This window comes from Prionailurus bengalensis, chromosome A3 (genome assembly GCF_016509475.1).
Source record: "Prionailurus bengalensis isolate Pbe53 chromosome A3, Fcat_Pben_1.1_paternal_pri, whole genome shotgun sequence".
Lineage (NCBI taxonomy): Eukaryota > Metazoa > Chordata > Mammalia > Carnivora > Felidae > Prionailurus > Prionailurus bengalensis.
The window spans coordinates 5796541-5807444 of record NC_057354.1 but is presented as its reverse complement, the minus strand read 5'-3'; the positions used below and the strand labels follow the sequence as shown (position 1 = coordinate 5807444).

At 52.2% G+C, this 10904-nt stretch overlaps 1 long non-coding RNA gene and 1 other non-coding gene across 2 annotated transcripts; one reads left to right on the top strand and one right to left on the bottom strand.

Annotated features, from left to right (window-relative positions):
* Positions 1-223: 223 nt before the first annotated feature.
* On the bottom strand, positions 224-10853 carry LOC122467238. Its single transcript, XR_006292867.1, has 3 exons — positions 10762-10853; positions 10201-10319; positions 224-1048 (listed from the first exon to the last, which is right to left on the bottom strand). It is a non-coding gene; the product is annotated as an uncharacterized LOC122467238 (long non-coding RNA).
* On the top strand, positions 7965-8098 carry LOC122467467. Its single transcript, XR_006292976.1, has one exon. It is a non-coding gene; the product is annotated as a U4 spliceosomal RNA (small nuclear RNA).
* Positions 10854-10904: the final 51 nt, after the last annotated feature.

Genomic DNA, 10904 nt, shown 5'->3' with positions numbered 1-10904 from the left:
CGGAGCTGGGCGCCAGTGGGTGCTGGGTGCTGGCTCCGCCCCACCGGCGTCTGCCCCCCTTCGCTATCCACAGCACCCCGGTGACCCCCCCGAAAGGCCCCAAAGGACCATCCCTCCCCTTTCTCAGTCCGGGGGCTTTCAAGGTAGCCCTGCAGGCCCCTTGCTCCCCACCCCGCACCCCCCCCCCCCCCAGCCCCACATCCAGGAACAGGTATGGGGCTGAGGCCTCCCCTCTGCAGTTCCCCTTCCCCCGCCCTTTGTGATTGGTTCTGCATCGGTCATGTGACCCAAGCTGCGCCTTTCCGGGTCATCCCAGGACTCTTAGGGGAGCCATGTGGAAAGGTGGGGTCTCTGACTGGATTGTTAAGGTGACAGGCTGCGACACCCAACTGCTGGTGGTCATCTCAGCCACCACGTGGGGAGGGCCTGCCAGAGAACGAAGGTGAGGCAGAAGACAAGGCAGAAGACAGCAACGTAGAGGGAGGGAAAGACGCAGACTTCTGAAAGTAATCCTTGAGCTCCTGGATCCAGCCATTCCTGAAGTCCCGGATTTGGGGGTTAAGTAATTTGTGAGATTTCCCGTCACTCACAGTCAACAGTGCCCCGGGCGATCCGCAAACACACCTCGGTAGACAGATATAAGGAGGTAGGGGGTGGCGATGGAATGAAAACCGGGCAGGACGGAAAATGAGAGAAGGGCGAGGGGGAACAGAGGGCGAGGACGTCTGAGAGTTATGCACTTGGCGTGGTTTTCTGGGTCCCTCAGCACAAATGCAAAGTCCTCCCCGCGGCCGATGGCCCTGCAGGGTCTGGCCTGTTACCTCCTGGGCTTCACCCGGTGGTAGTTACACGACCTCTATATCCGTTTTCTGTGCCACGTGACGAACGACTCAAATTCAGGAGCTTAAAACAACACCTTTTTACGAGCTCACGGTTGTGTGGCTTGGAAGTGCGGCACAGCGTGGCTGGTCCTTCGCTCAGGCTGCAGGGAAGGTGTTGGCCAGCTGCACTCTCTCCTGGAGCTGAGGGTTCTCTTACAAGCTCATTCCTTTAAAAAGAAAAAAAAAAAAAAAAGTTTATTTAGTTACTTTGAGAGAGTGTGTGTGAGCTTGAGCACGGAAGGGGTAAAGTGGGAGAGAGAATCCCAAGGAAGCTCCGAGCTGTCAGCACAGAGCCCGACACGGGGCTCAAACTCGTGAACAGTGAGATCATGGCCTGAGTCAAAATCAAAAGCCGGACGCTTAACCGACTGAGCCCCCCAGGCTCCCCACCAAGCTCATTCCTGTCATTGGCAGAATCTGTTCCTCGTGGTTGCAGGACTGCAGCCCCCATCTCCTTGGCGGCTTTCAGCCCCCGGGAAGCTCCCAGCTCCCAGAGGCCACCATGTCACGGTCCCCTGTACCTCAGCCAGCCACAGCACCTCAAATCCTCTCGGCTTCCGGGCCCTCTGACATTTCCTCCGGCCTCCAGCCGCAGAGCGCCGACTTTCTGCCTCCGAGGGGCTCCCCTGACGAGGTCAGATGTGCCCATCTTACCTCTGCATCCCAAGGTCAACTGACTTGGGGCTTTAATTGCAAACACAGAGTCCCCACACAGCAGCACCTAGATTCATGTTTGGATGAATGAGCAGAGGGCGGGGATCCTGGGAGGCCAGCTGGAGGATTCTCGAGCTCCTTCAACGTCCCAACCGCGTTCTCCTTCGAAGCCCGAAGGTGCTATCCCCTCCCCCCAAACAGCTCTCCTGGCCGGTGCCCGTGTGGCTCACGACCCACCTCATCGTGTTTCTGTACAAATGCTACCTCCTTGACGAGACTTCCTCGACCTCCTGACAGAAACAGCGCCCCTCTCCCTCTCCAGCTCCTTAACGCTGCTTTGTTTTTCTTTGCAGAGCTTACGTGACGGTACAGATTTATTCGCTCTCCCTCCCCCGCTGGACTGCCAGCCCTGGCGACAGGGACTTATTTTGTGTGCAGAGCCTGGCACCGAGTAAATGCTCAATAAATATTTGTCGAATGAAAGGATGCACATGTTTCTTAGATTTCTTAATGGTCTCGCTCGTGTTTATCTGCCAGCGCCGGGCTCCACAGGAGGCCCAGTGAGGCGGAGGCAGGGAGCCCAGGCATCGGAGCCAGACCGCCCGAGCTCCAAACTCGCGGGCCAGCCCTTCACCTCTCAAAGCTGGTTTCTTCATCTGCAGGATGGGGAGGAGATCAGCGCCTGCCTCACAGGGTGTCTGCAGGTGCTAAACAGGCCCAGGGAAGTGGCAGGCAGCCAAATCAAAATCGTAAAGTCACACCTTTTCACACCCTCCGAAAGGCAAAAAGGAAAAAAGACAAGGACACGGACGAGGGGAGTGGCATCGGGGTGGTCACTTCAGAGATTCGTTTGGCAAAAGCTGGCAGAGGTGAGGACGTGCACGTCCCGTGTCCTGTTCAGAGACAAGCCCAGGAACCCTTTACACGTTTGCAACCCCGTCTACCAAGGTAGGAAACTTCTCTCGGTAAGGTCTCACAATACCGGCTTCAGACACCAGAGCAAGCGCTTTCCGCAGACCGCCTCCTTTCGTCCGATTCCCACTTTACAGAGGAGAAAACGGAGGCTTAGCGAAGCGCAAATCACTTGCTCAAGACCACACATCTGGGAAGTGGCAAAGTTCTGCCCTGCCCCCGGGATGGTGGAGAGAGTGGAGGGGGTGAGGGGAGCGGGGCGAGGGGGCGCAGGAAGGAGGGAGGAGGAAGGAAATTGGCAGAGCAGACAAAAACGGCGGCACCGACCCATCTCCGAGAGTGCCCTCTTCCGCAAAACGCCGCGCACGCGCCAGCCACTTCAGTCCGAGGTCTGGACCCAAGAGCGATGCAAACATGCATCCATGTGAAAACTTGTACGGGAATGAATGTCGGTGGCGACGTCATTCCTAAAGGTGGAAACCACCGAAACGCCCACCAAGTAAGGAATGGGCAAACCAAAATGGTGCTCTCCACACAGTGGGATGTTTACTTGGCCAGGAGAAAGAAAAAGCACAGATACACGTAGATGAACCTTGAAAACACGCTGAGTGAAGAAAGCCAGCCCCACAAGGCCCCTTGTGGGAGGATCGCATTTACGTGAATTGTCCAGAACACGCAGATCTATAAAGACGGAAGGTTGCTGGGGGCAACGAGAGAGAAGTGACTAACAGGGGGTTTCTTGGGGGGCGGGTGGAGGGACACGAAAATGTTCTCCGAGTAGATCGGGATGATGGCTGCACAGCTCTGTGAACGCACCCTGTGAACTTTGGGAGGGTGGATTTCATGCCGGGTGACTTACATCTCAGGATAGCTGTTCTTTAAAGTTTCTACAGATTTTAAAATGTTCTATGGATATCTGGTTTTCTGCGTGTCACTGAGGAAGAGGCACGAAAAACGGAAGTTTGGCAAACGCGGGTTACACAGGTTCAGTAAGATTTTTATGCACAGCCTTGCATTTGTAGACACAGAGGTTAAGGGTGGTGGCACCCTTAACAGGGATGCGCTCGAATAACAGGTAAAGTCTGTCGAGTGTCCACAACGTGCCAGGCATATACGAACTCATTTACACATACTAACAAATCAACCCACATACTAACAATCTACCCTGGGAGGTAGGTACTAATTCTTATTTTAGAAGTAGAAAAACTGAAGCACAGAGAGGTTGAGACACTTACTCAAGATCACACAGCCTGAGCAGGGGGGGCAAGGCCAAGGTTTGAACCCAACCAATCTCGCTGTGGGATTCACGCCAGACTGCTATCTTGGTGGAGTATGCAGCATTTCCAAAACATGTGTGACCATGGCTTTCTTTGTGAAAAGCATCCCCAAGCCTGTGCCTTCTCTCCACCTGGGAGGACAGCGTCCTGGTCCAGGAGAACCTCTCGCCTGCCCAGATGCAGTTCCTATCCCCGGTCTGGCTGCCTCCACCCTCACTCCCCGGGATCCATTCTCCCTTCTTGATTCAGTTTATGTCATTCCCTTGCTCTAAACCCTCTGATGACCTCCGCCTGCCTTTCCAGCAGGCTTTCTCAGCCTTGGCACCATTAACATCAGGGACAGGTTCATTCTCTGCTGTGGGGGCTGCCCTGTGCCCTGCAGGATGTTTAATGCCACCCTCTTCCTACCATACGCCAGTAGCAACCCCCCCCCCCCCCCCCCCCCCCCCCCCCCCCCCCAGGTCGTGACAGCCAAAACACCTCCCAACATTGCCAAATGTCCTGTGGAAGCAAATTGCCCCAGTTGGAATCATTGCCTTATAGCAAAGTCCCAACTCCTCCTGCTGGCGGACAGGCCTCTGATGGTCTGGCCCTCGGCCCCGCCTCTCCACCACCTTCCTGTCCTTGTCACCCTCCACCAACACTGCCTTGCTCTCTGATCCCATCTGTCCTGAGGGGCTTGGCGTGTGCTGCTCCCCCCAGCCTGCGGCTGGCCCTTCCTTAGTATTCAGCTTCTCTGTGTTCATGTCTTCACTCTTTCCTGTCCAAACACTGGCGTTTCTTTTCCAGGCAACACAGCATTACTGACTCTATGTCGTGTGTTCGTTTTTCTCTTTATGATCTGTCTTCCCCACCAAAATACCAGCAACACGTGCATGGCACTTGGTGATCGTGCTTTTTTTCTTTTTTTAATTTTCTTAAATGTTTATTTATTTTTGAGAGAGGGAGACCGAGCGTGAGCAGGGGAGGGGCAGAGAGAGAGGGAGACGCAGAATCCGAAGCAGGCTCCAGGCTCTGAGCTGTCAGCACAGGGCCCAACTCGGGGCTCGAACTCACCAACCGTGAGATCATGACCTGAGCTGAAGTGGGACTTGGACGCCCGACCGGCTGAGCCACCCAGGTGCCTCAGTGATCTTCCTCTTTGTAATCTACGTGTCAAGAAGGGCCCTGGGCACCAGGGAGGCGCTTGTCTGCGTGTGTGTGATGATCCAGGTCAATACGTAAATCCGGAAGCCCTCAAGCCCTCTGGTATGGACTCGGGCGTAGTGAAGAGGGAGCTGGAGGAGAAAACACCTTAGGAGTCTTATCACCTTGGTTTTGGGCACTGAATGTGCCTTCTGGTCTTTGGTAAAAGCTCTCTTTCTGTCAAAACCAGTTGCCAAGAGGGCTTTAGAATGAAACACAAACAATAAAAGAAGAAAAAGGAGTGGCGGAGAGGGACGATGAGAACTACTTTAAAATTTTTTTTAAGTCTCCTTAAATCAAAGCAAGGCGCTGTTTAGTGTCAACTGATTTTTCAAATGAGGCAGAGACTAGAGGCTGGAGGAGGGCTGGGAAACAGTTGTGGTGGGGTGTCTCTAGGCCATGGCTACAGCAATTCACACACACACACACACACACACACACACACACACACACACACACACTAGTGGGTGGAGGGGAGTGATTAGCAGCCCAGTTGGGGTGTGAGGCAGAAAGAAATAAGAAGCAGAGAGGATGAGTCAGGCTGGGCCGTGGCCAGAAGCCACTCTGCGAGCCGGCAAGCCAGGAGGGAGCCAGGTTGCAGAGCCTTCCCTGCAAATCCACAGGACGCTTCCATGAAGTGGAGGGAAACCGTGGCTGCAAAATCGCTCCCTGGATTTCCTCCTCTGGGTTGGTCTTCTGTGGAGGGATTCTGAACCCTGCAGGGTTTTTGCTGAGCGTGACTTTGCCTCCTGGGCTGGGCTTCTCTTTCTGTTAATGAGAGGCTCAGGCCAGCTCTGAGCTTCTCAACCTGGAAGCTCCAGCCATAGAGGGCCTAGGAGGTTATAGTGGAGTGAAATATAGTGAAATATACACATTTCAAACTACCTATGATATATACAGGGAAGGAAGGAAGGAAGAAGGAAGGAAGGAAGGAAGGAAGGAAGGAAGGAAGGAAGGAAGAAGGGAGGGAGGGAGGGAGGGAGGGAGGGAGGGAGGGAGGGAAGGGAGGAAGGAAGGAAGGAAGGAAGGAAGGAAGGAAGGATGGAAGGAAGGAAGGAGGAAGGAGGAAGGGAAGGGAGGAAGGAAGGAAGGAAGGAAGGAAGGAAGGAGGAAGGGAGGGAGGGAGGGAGGGAAGGGAGGGAGGGAGGGAGGAAAGGGAGGAAGGAAGGAAGGAAGGATGGAAGGAAGGAAGGAGGAAGGAGGAAGGGAAGGGAGGAAGGAAGGAAGGAAGGAAGGAAGGAAGGAAGGAAGGAAAGAAGGAAGGAAGGAAAGGAAGGTCCAAGCAAGACCAGTCAAGCCCCTAAATCTAATTTCCAACTTACAGGAAATACCAGGGACAGAAAAACATGTTAAATGACACCACAGGGGTGCGATCCACAAACTATTAATTGCGTGAAACTCTCTGGGACAAATGACTCGGTATCTTCAACAAATAAATGGCAAGGAAGGAAAAGGGGGGGGAAAGGTGTAGAATTAAGGAAATTTAAGAGCTGTATCAGCCAACAGCCATGAAGGGATGGGCCTCATCTGCACCTTGATGAGAAGAAACTGTAAAAACAATTCGTGGAGTAACTGGGGACATTTTAGCAGTGACAGAATATTAGGAAGTATTAAGGGATGATTGTAAAATATGTTCTTCTTGGTATGAAAATGGGACTATGATTATTTTTTTTAGTTTTTAAATGTTTATTTATTATTTTTGAGACAGAGAGAGAAAGAGAGAGAGAGGGAGAGAGCCAGTGCACTTGAGCGGGGGAGGGCCAGAGAGAGGAGACACAGAATCCGAAGCAGGCTGCAGGTTCCGAGCTGTCACCACAGAGCCCGATGCGGGGCTCGAACCCACGAACCATGAGACCGTGACCGGAGCAGAAGTCAGATGCTTAACCAACTGAGCCACTCAGTCACCCCAGGATTCTAGTTATTTTTAAAAGAGTCCTTATTTTTTAGAGATGCGCATTCAAATACTTAAGATGAAATAATACGATGCCTAGGATTTGCTTCCAAAGAATCTGGAGGGAGGGTTGGGAAGGGGGTGGACGTAGATGGAAAGGTTTGGCCAGAGTCACAGGGGCTCATGCTGGGTCCCTGGGGGTGCATATTACAGCACACTCTCTTTCTCAAACAAACAACTTCCAGGCCTTCATCAGTAAGATAACCCACATGCTCACGAATATTTTGCTGATCTTATTTGCATCATCTTCCTTGTATTGATCGGCTTGGCATCATATATCCTGTTCTAGAATCACCCTGCCTACGAAAAATGAACGGATCCGTTCATCAGCACCAAATTACCTTGACTTTGAGGCAACAACATATAGTAGCTCACAGCACAGACGCTGTTCTCGTCGGATCAGAGCTTTGCCAGATGCCTCTCTGTGAAGCCAGGAGTTCGGATTGTACTTCTTTGAGCCTTGACTTTCTCCCCATACAATGAAAGGCAGTAAATGAGATTTCGTGCATGGGGTTCGGCTCAGGGTCTGAGCATCAGCAAACCGCAGTTATTATTATGGCCGGTGGCAGAATCCCAGGAGAATGTAGGGTCTTATTCATATAAAAAACGATGCTTATGTGGGCACGTGCAGAAAGATGTACAGAAATACTACAAGCAGATAACAGACAGAATCCCGCAAGGCGTCATTCATTCATCCGCTCCACAAATACTGCGGAGTGCCGTCTGTGTGCCAGGCACAGTGGGACTGTGGGGTTACCGGATGAGCTCAGTCCCTGGCGTTGACAGGGTAGAGGAATGCAGGCATGTGGAGACAGGGGGCACCAAGGGTCAAGACTTGGGGGTGGTCCAGGGAGATCCACGCGGAGATCTGAAGGATACAGGAGAATTAGCAAAGCTGGCTTTAGGGGAGGGAGGGCGGAGAGTAGGAGAGAAAGAAGACAGAAACATTCCAAACTGCTAGAGAGCACGTGCAAAGGCCCCGGGGCGAGAAGGAATCCTTCCAGGGTCCGGAGGAGGGCAGAGTGCGGAGTAGGACAAATGAAGGTACGGCAGTGAGTAGATGCTGGGAGAGGGGCTTCCTTTCACTTTCATCTCACACCTTCAGGGTCTGCGCGGGGGCAGTATTGTAGCCAACGAGGTTTATCCGAGGCGCAATTATTGCTAATTGAAAACCCTTCTCAGGGGCGCCTGGGTGGCGCAGTCGGTTAAGCGGCCGACTTCGGCTCAGGTCATGATCTCACGGTTCGTGAGTTCGAGAGCCCCGCGTCGGGCTCTGTGCTGACAGCTCAGAGCCTGGAGCCTGTTTCGGATTCTGTGCCTCCCTCTCTCTCTCTGACCCTCCCCCGTTCATGCTCTGTCTCTGTCTCAAAAATAAATAAACGTTAAAAAAAAAATTAATAAAAAAAAATAATAAAAAAAAAGAAAACCCTTCTCATTTTGTAATTTCTGAATTATGTAAATATTTTACGAAAAGCATATATCCCTCTTATAATTTTTTAAAAGCGAAAAAAACCCATACATACAAAATAAAAACACCCGATAAAGCCCCCCAAATAAAGCCATTATTGTGGAATTTACTTTTTTTTTTCCTCAACACTCTATATGATGTTAAAATCCACTTACAGCTGCTGAAGAAGCCACCTTGCTTAAAGGTAACAAGCGGGGCATCGTCGGCTGTCCACTTTGCTAGAAAGGCCTCCCCATCCTTCCCTACAATCATTGTGCCTAACTTAAATAATGCTCCTTTCCAGCCCACTCGGAGGTTCTGGCCCTCAGACAAGCTTCCGGATGTCAGGTTGGGTTCGGAGGTAAGGCCCACTAGTAGGGCGTAGGGGGAAAGCTTTTCATTTTCCCAAGAGCAGCTTGAGTGCGGCTTTGTGACCCTTCTCTGTCCCTGTGCCGAGCACAGCTGGCCAGCAGGTAGGCAGAAGAACCCCATACCAAGACTGCCCCGCAAAGCGCAAAGGGCATTTGCCCAGTTTCATTTGCGATCCGTTGCTAGGGGCGGAATCTGTTTTTCTGGTTTCCTCGCAGGGCCCCGGGGCTGGGCTAGTTGACTTTGATGTGGAGGTGGTGGGCACAGGGCAAGTCGCCCGAGTGCAGGCTGGATACCTGAAAGCCTCCTGCAAAGACAGCTAACGCCTCCCGCTTTGGTCTGCCGCGGTGGGAACACAGCGAGGCCTTTCAAGTCTGCCCCTTGTGGTTTCTCCCCGCAGGAATGCCAAGTTTATTATGGGTTGTTCCCTTCTCGGTGTCGATCCCCTCCCCTCCCCGTGCCCCTGCCCAGCTCAGGACTTTCCATAGATCTGGTGAGGCCGCCGGCTCCTGGCTGAGCCTAGCGCTCTGTGATACAGAACGGCCTGTCCTCACGAGAGCCAGAGACAGCTGGACAGATGGTTCTAGTCCCAGGAGAGAGGCACTTCCCAGCAGACAAGCCTAGCTGGTGTCACTGACTTGCCCTCTCCCTTCAAAGGCCTTTTGTTTCTTCCTCGTTTGGGGACGATAAATTAGAGCCCACCTGTGGCACCGCCCTCATCTCAAAGTGGAGAAAACTGAGGCCAGCGGGGTAATTCTATCACCAGAGAAGCCTCTACAAATTACACTACACGTTCCCCAGCCAGACCTGTAGTGGTGCCTCCTGTCCCCATGATAAAAAGCTTGAATTCGGGGTCACGATTTCGCTCTCACCCCTGTTACATACCAGAGTGCAACCTTGCACAAACTGATGGCTCCCCAAGCCTCGGTTTCTTCCTCGGTGAAATGGGGGTAATGATTTTTACCTCTTAGCGTTGTTGATTTGAACGCACCCTGCCAACTTGATCACTCAACGTTCACTTCTTTATCCTCTCCTTAGATGGTGAGCTCCCAAAGGGCAAGGACTAAGCCTGCCTTGTTCACAGCAGTGTCCTCAGTTCCCGACAATCCCTAGCTCAGGGCAGGCAGTAAGGAAGTATTTGTGATAATAAGAATAACAAAGGCCCTCAGTTCAGTGCCCATTATGAACAGAGGGGGTTCATTGTCATTTCTGACAGCAAAGCAGTTTTAGTTTCAAAACTATCAAATACCCAGCAAGTGAGGGAATAAAGTGTTTTCTGGAGCAGGCCTGCGGTCAGGTGGCTCTTCCGTGGCAAAGCCCTCAGGCTCCCATCCATGTAGGACCAGGCCCCCAGAGGCCTGGGACCTACCTTGCTTTAGGGTCTCTCCCCATTGTCCTCTCTGTCAAGGGCACCATTCCCCCTGAAGCAAGAGTCCTTCTCTGGGGCTTTGGAATTCCTATCTTCTGCTCAAAGGTTTCAAGAGAGGGTGGGGGGGTGGGGGGGTGGGGAGAGACACAACTCACCAATCTCCAATCTGCCAGGCAAGGGTGTGGTCCAATGTGAGGATTGCTAGATGAAATACTGGATGTCGGAAAACTTTTAGTAAGAGTATGTCCCAAAGATGGCATGGGACCTAGTTATCCTTTAAAAAAAAAAAAAAAGGTATTTGTTGTTTATCTGAAATTCAAATTTAACGGAGCGTCCTGTATTTCAATTTGCTAAACCTGGTGATCCTTGCAAGTGATCAAGCTGGGATGTTACCATAGCCCGACTGAGCTGTGAACCTCACTTCCTCCTGGCCTGCTAAAGCGCCATGACCACATCAGGAACCTCCTGGGATGGTTAGGAGAATTAAGAAAGAGGCTGCTCTATGAATGTTAGTAAGGCCAGGAGATTTGTTTGCCCTGATCACAGCTGAACCCAGTGCCTAGCACTGCATCTGGTGTACAGGTGGATCACCAGAACTATTTCTTTTAATGAAAAACTGCTGGTATGATTTTCCCTAGATACCACCCTCCCCCCAAATAACACATAAATTCATTTCAAGGAAAACCGGGTCCAACAGTCCAAACACAGGTCCCTACCGGGCCCATCACTTTGCCTCCCGGGGTGGCACCGCACCCGATCGAGCCCTGCTCGCCTGCGAATTCAACTCGGTGAGAGTCGTTATGCGCATGCGAGAGTCGTTATACGCCTGCCCGGACAGTGCGCATGCGCAGTCCCAGCC